The sequence below is a fragment of the Salmo salar genome, chromosome ssa06, assembly GCF_905237065.1.
Source record: "Salmo salar chromosome ssa06, Ssal_v3.1, whole genome shotgun sequence".
Lineage (NCBI taxonomy): Eukaryota > Metazoa > Chordata > Actinopteri > Salmoniformes > Salmonidae > Salmo > Salmo salar.
The window spans coordinates 27,522,009-27,531,149 of NC_059447.1; the positions used below are offsets into that span (position 1 = coordinate 27,522,009).

Consider the following 9,141-nt stretch of genomic DNA (forward strand, 5'->3'; position numbering starts at 1 on the left):
TTATTTCTGGCTTGGTACTCTGCTGACATAATCTAATGTTTTGCTTTCGCTGTAAAGCCTTTTTGAAATCGGACAGTGTGGTTAGATAAAGGAGAGTCTTGTCTTTAAAATGCTGTGAAATAGTCATATGTTTGAAAAATTAAAGTTTTTGTATTTTTGAGGAATTTGTAATTCGCGCCACGCCTATCATTGGATATTGGAGCAGGTGTTCCTCTAGCGGAACGTCTAGATGTAAGAGGTTAACATTGCAGAGAGAAATAGAAGTGGAAATGGCAAATAAAGACGCACAACAGCTAAGTGCATCGACCAAAGTGCATAAGGTGTCTATGTGGTTAAAAAAACAAGGCAGGAGGTGGCAAGCCATGCTTTCGCTGTGGGAAACCAGGTCACCAAGCAGAGGATTGTTGGTGCAAAGACTTAGACTGCAGAAGTTGTGAAAAAAAAGGTCACATCGAACGTGCATGTAAAAACAAAAAGACACAATCAAACAAAAGTACTGAACAAAGGAAAAGCGACTTCAGGAAGTACAAAAAGAAAGTGCATAAAATGGAGCACACAGAGGATGAACAAAGTGATACCCTGTCTGAAGGGGGAGAATCTTTGCATGTTATGACAACCTGCCTGCTTGACCCTATTCCCTCCTCTCTTCTCCAGACCATTTCCGGAGACCTTCTCCCTTACCTCACCTCGCTCATCAACTCATCCTTGACCGCTGGCTACGTCCCTTCCGTCTTCAAGAGAGCGAGAGTTGGACCCCTTCTCAAAAACCTACACTCGATCCCTCCGATGTCAACAACTACAAACCAGTATCCCTTCTTTCTTTTCTCTCCAAAACTCTTGAGCGTGCCGTCCTTGGCCAGCTCTCTTGCTATCTCTCTCAGAATGACCTGCTTGATCCAAATCAGTCAGGTTTCAAGACTGGTCATTCAACTGAGACTGCTCTTCTCTGTGTCACGGAGGCTCTCCGCACTGCTAAAGCTAACTCTCTCTCCTCTGCTCTCATCCTTCTAGACCTATCTGCTGCCTTTGATACTGTGAACCATCAGATCCTCCTCTCCACCCTCTCCGAGTTGGGCATCTCCGGCGCGGCTCACTCTTGGATTGCGTCCTACCTGACAGGTCGCTCCTACCAGGTGGTGTGGTGAGAATCCGTCTCCGCACCATGTGCTCTCACCACTGGTGTCCCCAGGGCTCAGTTCTAGGCCCTCTCCTATTCCCGCTATACACCAAGTCACTTGGCTCTGTCATATCCTCACATGGTCTCTCCTATTATTGCTATGCAGACGACACACAATTCATCTTCTCCTTTCCCCCTTCTGATAACCAGGTGGTGAATCGCATCTCTGCATGTTTGGCAGACATATCAGTGTGGATGACGGATCACCACCTCAAGCTGAACCTCGGCAAGACGGAGCTGCTCTTCCTCCTGGGGTAGGACTGCCCGTTCCATGATCTCGCCATCACGGTTGACAACTCCATTGTGTCCTCCTCCCAGAGTGCTAAGAGCCTTGGCATGACCCTGGACAACATCCTGTCGTTCTCCGCTAACATCAAGGTGGTGACCCGATCCTGTAGGTTCATGCTCTACAACATTCGCAGAGTACGACCCTGCCTCACACAGGAAGCGGCGCAGGTCCTAATCCAGGCACTTGTCATCTCCCGTCTGGATTACTGCAACTTGCTGTTGGCGGGGCTCTCTGCCTGTGCCATTAAACCCCTACAACTCATCCAGAACGCCGCAGCCCGTCTGGTGTTCAACCTCCCCAAGTTCTCTCACGTCACCCTGCTCCTCCGCACACTCCACTGGCTTCCAGTTGAAGCTCGCATCTGCTACAAGACCATGGTGCTTGCTTATGGAGCTGTGAGGGGAACGGCACCTCCGTACCTTCAGGCTCTGATCAGTCCCTACACCCAAAGAAGGGCACTGCGTTCATCCACCTCTGGCCTGCTCGCCTCCCTACCTCTGCGGAAGCACAGTTCCCGCTCAGCCCAGTCAAAACTGTTCGCTGCTCTGGCACCCCAATGGTGGAACAAGCTCCCTCACGACGCCAGGACAGCGGAGTCAATCACCACCTTTCGGAGACACCTGAAACCCCACCTCTTTAAGGAATACCTGGGATAGGATTAAGTAATCCTTCTAACCCTCCCCCCTACCCTCCCCCCCAAAAAGTTATAGATGTACTATTGTATAGTGGTTGTTCCACTGGATGTTCCACTGGATGTGAATGCACCAATTTGTAAGTCGCTCTGGATAAGAGCATCTGCTAAATGTAAAATGTAAATGTAATTCCAGACAATGGATACGGCTACTGGGTGACACCGCTACTGGATGGAAACGCAGTACGGATGCAAGTGGACACTGGAGCAGCCATATCTTTGCTGTCTGAGGCTCACACTACAGCCCACAAAGATGACGCTGAAAACATACACCGGTGAGATTGTTCCAGTGAGAGGAAGTGTGATTGTTACAGGGGAGCTCAACAAACAGAAGGTTAAGCTACCACTCTACATTGTGAAAGGCAACCATCCAGCATTGCTAGGATGCACATGGCTGGAAGAGATCAAACTAAACTGGCAGGAAATTCACATGGTTGCAAAAGAGGACACAAACCTACAAGGGATATTGAGGAAACACGTGGATGTGTTCAAAGGAGACCATGGCAGTATGAAGGACATAACAGTTAAACTGACCGTGAAACCAGAGAACAAGCCAAAATGCTTCAAAGCTAGACCTGTCCCATACGCCATAAAACCAAAAGTTGAAATTGAGCTAAACAGACTAGTCGAGAGTGGAGTATTGGATCCAGTGAATGTTAATGAATGGGCCAGACCCGTTGTTCCAGTCATAAAAAAGATGGATCACTCAGACTCTGTGGTGATTTCAAAGTCACCATTAACCCAGTTTTGACTGCTGAAAAATATCCACTACCCCTCATTGACGACCTCTTTTCTGGTTTAGCTGGAGGACAAAAATTCAGTAAGATAGACTTATGTCAGGCCTATCTACAGATGCAGGTGGACCAAGAGTCACAAGAACTGTTGACCATAGTGACTCACAAAGGACTGTTCAGGTACCGGAGGCTTCCTTTTGGAATCACTTCAGCTCCGGCCTTGTTTCAGAGAGCTATGGACCAGATACTGAGCGGGATCACTGGGGTCCAATGTTACCTCGATGATCTACTCATCACCGGCAAAGACGAGCAGGAGCACCTGAGAAACCTGAACGCTACACTACAGAGATTGGAGGAGTACGGTCTGAGGGTCCGGAAGGACAAATGCGAGTTTTTCCTGCCCTCTGTTGAGTACCTGGGCTATGTCATCGACAGTTTGGTGCTCCACAAGGCACCATCGAAGGTGAAGGCCGTTGTGGAAGCTCCATCCCCACAGAACGTGAGTCAGCTGAGATCATTCTTAGGACTACTGACATACTACGCAAAGTTTGTGCCAAACCAACTAACATGTTAAAGCCCCTGCATGAACTTTTGAACAAAACCAAACAGTGGAAGTGGACAGACAGATGTGAGGAGGCATTCAAGAAAGCGAAAACAGCCTTAGCTCAGTCAGAGGCCCTAACCCACTTCCACCCCAACTTGCCATTACAGTTGGCATGTGATGCATCGCCTTATGGCGTTGGTGCAGTTGTCTCACACATCATGCCATCAGGTGAAGAAAGGCCAATTGCTTTCGCATCACGGACCTTAAGTAAAGCCGAGAGCAATTATGCACAGATAGAGCGTGAAGGACTCGCCATTGTGTTTGGAGTTAAGAAATTTCATCAGATTCTGTTTGGCTGACGATTCACACTGCTGACGGACCATAGACCCCTCACCTCCATCTTTGGTCCCCACACCGGCATTCTGTCGCTTGCAGCTATCGAAGACAAGGTCAAGTCATGTTCTGCATGTCAAAAGATGAGGAACATGCCTCAGCTAGCGCCACTACACCCATGGGACTTCCCAGAGGAGCCTTGGCAGCGAGTTCACATAGACTATACAGGCCCACTGGAGGATCGTATGTTCTTAGTCGTAGTTGACGCACACAGCAAATGGCCTGAGGTCACAGTGATGAAGAGCACCTCAGCGGAGAGAACCATCGAAGAGCTACGGTCAATCTTCAGTCGCTTCGGCTTGCCAACGCAACTCGTTAGTGATAATGGCCCCCAACTGGTGTCTGAAGAGTTCCGGTAATTCATGGAAGCAAATGGAATTCAGCACATCAAGTCAGCGCCGTATCACCCTGCAATGAACGGCCTCACTGAAAGGTTTGTCCAAACGATGAAGCAAGCTTTAAAATCATCACAAGGGAACGGCTCCCTCAATAGGCGTCTAAACACCTTCCTGTTAACCTACAGAAACACTCCCCACGCTACAACCAAAGTGGTACCCGCGTCAGCCATGATGAAAAGACAGCTTCGCACGCGACTCGACCTCCTGATATCTCCAAAGACGAAACAGGTTGTACAGACACAACAGAGAGCACAGGTGGAGAGACGGAGCAAAGCAAAAGACAGAAGCTTCATAGCTGGAGAGAGAGTTCTTGCTCGGAACTACTGCAATGGTCCAAAGTGGATACCAGCCGCAGTGGTTGCACAAACAGGGCCTGTGTCCTACACAGTTCACACACCGGAAAACATAATCTGGAGGAGACACGTGGATCAACTGTTGCCAGGAACCAACCTCAGAGATGACTCATGTCAAGTGACAAACCAAGATCAGCTACTGGAGACCTACCATGACTACGAGCCATCACCTGAACATCCACTGCAGCAACCTACAAATGTGGAAAGTGCTCCAGACTCACCTGAACTAGCCAGAGTGCCTACTCAGGGTACTGTTGCACCCCTGTCTGGGCATACACCATCACCACTCAGACTCAGCGATAATGTGACTGTAGACTCACCTGTACGTCGTCATTACCCTGCAAGAGGAAGACGACCCCCTGACAGGTTGACTATTTAGTTCAGACTAACCTCCGACATTGGGGCAGAATACACCCCAGGGTTAAGTCTGGGGACTGAGGCAGTCTACCCTCTATCCCTAGTTTAGAAAAGGTTATTCTGAAAAAGTTCATTTATTTACATGAAGAGAACTTATATTAAAAAGAAAACAATAGGCAAAACAGTGAATATTTACTTTTTCCTTATGAGTCATCAAAGGTAAAGGGGGAGGAATATGATGTGTATTGATATTCTAGTTTTGTCCCTTTAGAGCACCTGTAACCCCCCCCTTGCTTACCTACGTTGAAATGCTTGGAATGTTCTTTCTGTGAAACGCATTAAACAATGCCCACGTTACTTTCTACTCCCGTCTCATGTCCTGTCCTTATATTAGTTGTATAAGTAATACAGTGTGCTATACAACAGAAAGTGTATCATGTATGGGCTAATATAGTCAATATGTTTGCCTTGGCGTAAGTTAAGGCAATGTCCATTGGTTAAGTTCAGCCAATGGCCACCATAGACCATACAAATTCTAACATTTTGTCAGTTTTATGCAATGTATCAAGCATTTAAACTATTGTTAAAGAGCAGACATCGTCATGCCCAGTGTATACAAATGTAAAACCAGCACGTTTAGCCCCCCCAAGGAATTGAGAGAAGGGAATAAGTCCATTCAGCAACAGATAGAGATGGAGAAAATAGACTGAATGGTACATTGACAAAAAAAGAAAAGGACCACGTACCTGTGTGAAAGAGAGCTATGATAGAGTAGCAGAGGCACACAAGGTCTTATCTGATGACATGGAGTCTGAGCTTGATAAACATGTCAAGAATCTCGCAGACCAGTTTTATGGAGAGAACTTGCCTACAAATTGGCACATCAAAACAACATCCCTGTCCCAGACAACTGCTCAAGAAATGGAAGGGTAAGTGATATTGAACAGAGATCTTTATATGAATGTAGGCATGCATTTAAGATATACAATATATTACACCCCCAATCCATTAATTAAACTTTGACTGACCAGCACCATCACCCACTGTCACAGAACACCATCACCCACTGTCACAGAACAACATCACCCACTTACCCCAAGGTGGCTCAACTTACCCTTTTCTCTATGCTCAACTTACCTCATTTTTTTCAAGAGACTACTTTTGACAAGCTATGTTTTCAAAACTGTTATGTTTACATGAATTGTGATTATTTCCACGGAAAAACAACATCTGAAAATTAATGTAGATACAGTGTCTTTGTTAGAAAGAATACTATATTTCTCTTGAAATAGTGAACTATGAAAAATAGCAACCACCTTACATGGTTTTAAAGACCCCTAGGGACCCAATAGTACTTTGTCTCCACACTAATAACTTCTTGTCGGTAAGAGTAAAAGAAGCCAGTATTTGCACAAGGCTTGTAAACACCATGAAATGCATACTTACGGGTCATTTTCCCAATGAAATAGAAATATCTCAAGGAATAAATACAAAAAATAATACGAAAAACTTGTCTTATATACAAGAAGTACTATGGGGTACAAGGTAACTTAGGTAGCTACAGAAGGAACAGCTGAATAGAGTACAGAAGTTATACATACACTTTAGCCAAAAACATTTAAACTCAGTTTTTCACCATTTCTGACATTTAATCCCAGTAAAAATTCCCTGTCTTAGGTCAGTTAGGATCACCACTTTATTTTAAGAATGTGAAATGTCAGAATAATAGTAGAGAATTATTTATTTCAGCTTTTATTTCTTTCATCACATTCCCAGTGGGTCAGAAGTTTACATACACTCAATTAGTATTTGGTAGCATTGCCTTTAAATTGTTTCTCCCACTTCCTGGTTCAATTTCTCTCAGGTTTTTGCCTGCCATATGAGTTCTGTTATACTCACAGACACCATTCAAACAGTTTTAGAAACTTGAGAGTGTTTTCTATCCAAATCTACTAATAATATGCATATTCTATTTTCTGGGCCAGAGTAGTAACCTGTTTAAATTGGGTACGTTTTCTTGGTGACTATGGTCCCAGCTGCCTTGAGATCATTGACAAGATCCTCCCGTGTAGTTCTGGGCTGATTCCTCACCGTTCTCATGATCATTGCAACTCCACGAGGTGAGATCTTGCATGGAGCCCCAGGCCAAGGGAGATTGACAGTTCTTTTGTGTTTCTACCATTTGCGAATAATCGCGCCAACTGTTGTCACCTTCTCACCATGTCACGGGTGTCGTAGGGATTGGACCAAAACGCAGCGGGAATGTGACTACTCATCTTCTTTAATGAAGGAAAACATAAACACTTAACAAAAACAACAAACATCGACGAGAAACAGTCCTGTCAGGTGCAACAAATACTAAACAGGAAACAACTACCCACAAATCCCATAGAAAAAAACCCCCTACTAAATATGACCTTCAAATAGAGGCAACGAGGAACAGCTGCCTCCAATTGAAGGTCAAAATAATAAACTAGACATAGAAATAGAACCCACTTCCACCTCATTATAATGCAAATCAATTTATAACATTTTTGACATGCGTTTTTCCTGGATTTTTTTGTTGTTATTCTGTCTCTCACTGTTCAAATAAACCTACCATTAAAATTATAGACTGATAATATCTTTGTCAGTGGGCAAACGTACAAAATCAGCAGGGGATCAAATACTTTTTTCCCTCACTGTAGGTATGAGTGGAACGCTGATTACCAGCGGCTGCTGGCTAATTGGCTGTGAGAAGCACAAATTATCCAGATTAAGATCATTTACGGTGCTAGCATTGTTGGCATACTGTAGCGGGTTTCTTATGCACCACATGAGAACCAAGAAATGAAGAGCGACACCACGGCTGTCTTTTAGGCTTTTATGTCGATCTGCAATAGTATTATGAAAAGACAGGACAGGAACACATCAGTCTCCAATGCACCACCTGACAAGTTGTTCTTTCTCTCTCAGTGTTTTCTCAGACTCCTCACAATCACACTCATACATAAAGCCATAATGTATAGTATAAAATAATAACCAGTCCATAATACAAAGAATGTATAATCTTAATTCTTAGACAATGGAACCATACCTGCAATAGTATTATGAAAAGACAGGACAGGAACACATCAGTCTCCAATGCACCACCTGACAAGTTGTTCTACACAGGAGCATGAAGAAAGGTAAAACACATATCCTGTCTCACATCCCCAATACATTGCTAGGTGCTTTCAGTGTTGATAGTAGCAAAATACAACAACTCATGTACAAAACCACTGCAACACAAACAAGTTACAACATAAAATCCCCTTAGAGGGCAAAACTACATCCCCCATAATGCAACACCATCACTAGTCGGCAGCTCAGCTAGCCGTCTGCATCACAGAAAGAAAGTCATACTAGCTAGCAACACTTTTAGCACTCTGTAACTATATTAATAACAACAATAAAACTCTGAAAGTTACGTGTTTCGATAGTCTCACATCCCCTTATAACAATATCTACAGCATTAACCTTGGGACGTTTATTTATTTCACGTTACGGACTTCTACAAAGGAGTAATCTGCAACCCGTACCTTTCTCTCTCAGTGTTTTCTCAGACTGAGGAGAGCGGGATCTATGGGTAGTACCAGGGTGTCAGTAGGTGACGTAAGCACCCAGATAAAATAAAATACATTTAATGAAACAAAACCTGAAGATGTTAACATCATTCAGCTACTGTAGCTGCCTACCTAACATCAACAGGCATCACCAGTAGCGCAACAATTAAAATTAGAAACCAAAAGTAAAGTTCCTGGCGATCTGACTCCCCCCTTCTGTCTGAACTTGGAACATTCCTGTTCGCGGGCTTTTTGGCCACTGACCCTCAACCTGATTGTTCTGTTCTGCGTTGTGTACTATTCTAATAATTTGAAGTTTGCTGGAATAACCATTTTAACTCTACTACACTCACCCCTTCTTGATTTCAGCAAACTTGAAGACATAAGGTAAGACTTCTTCCTCCACAGGGGTAACCTTGACCAAGAGTCGTCCAGAAGGACAGCAAAGAGACTTTGCCAGGTAGAAATATGCCCATATACATACAACCTATGACCCCTAATAAAGTATTTCTCATTTCCTTAATCTATCTTCTGGCTTCTGTGTCACTGGGGTACTGTCACTTCAACAAAAGTTGATAAGGCTTGAATCAGGGCGGCTAGATGCTCTCTTTTGTCCGGCTC

At 44.4% G+C, this 9,141-nt stretch overlaps 1 pseudogene; it reads left to right on the forward strand.

The window, feature by feature from the left end:
* Positions 1–2,410: 2,410 nt before the first annotated feature.
* LOC123743533 (uncharacterized protein K02A2.6-like) lies at positions 2,411–4,187 on the forward strand (annotated as a pseudogene).
* The last annotated feature ends 4,954 nt before the right edge of the window (positions 4,188–9,141 follow it).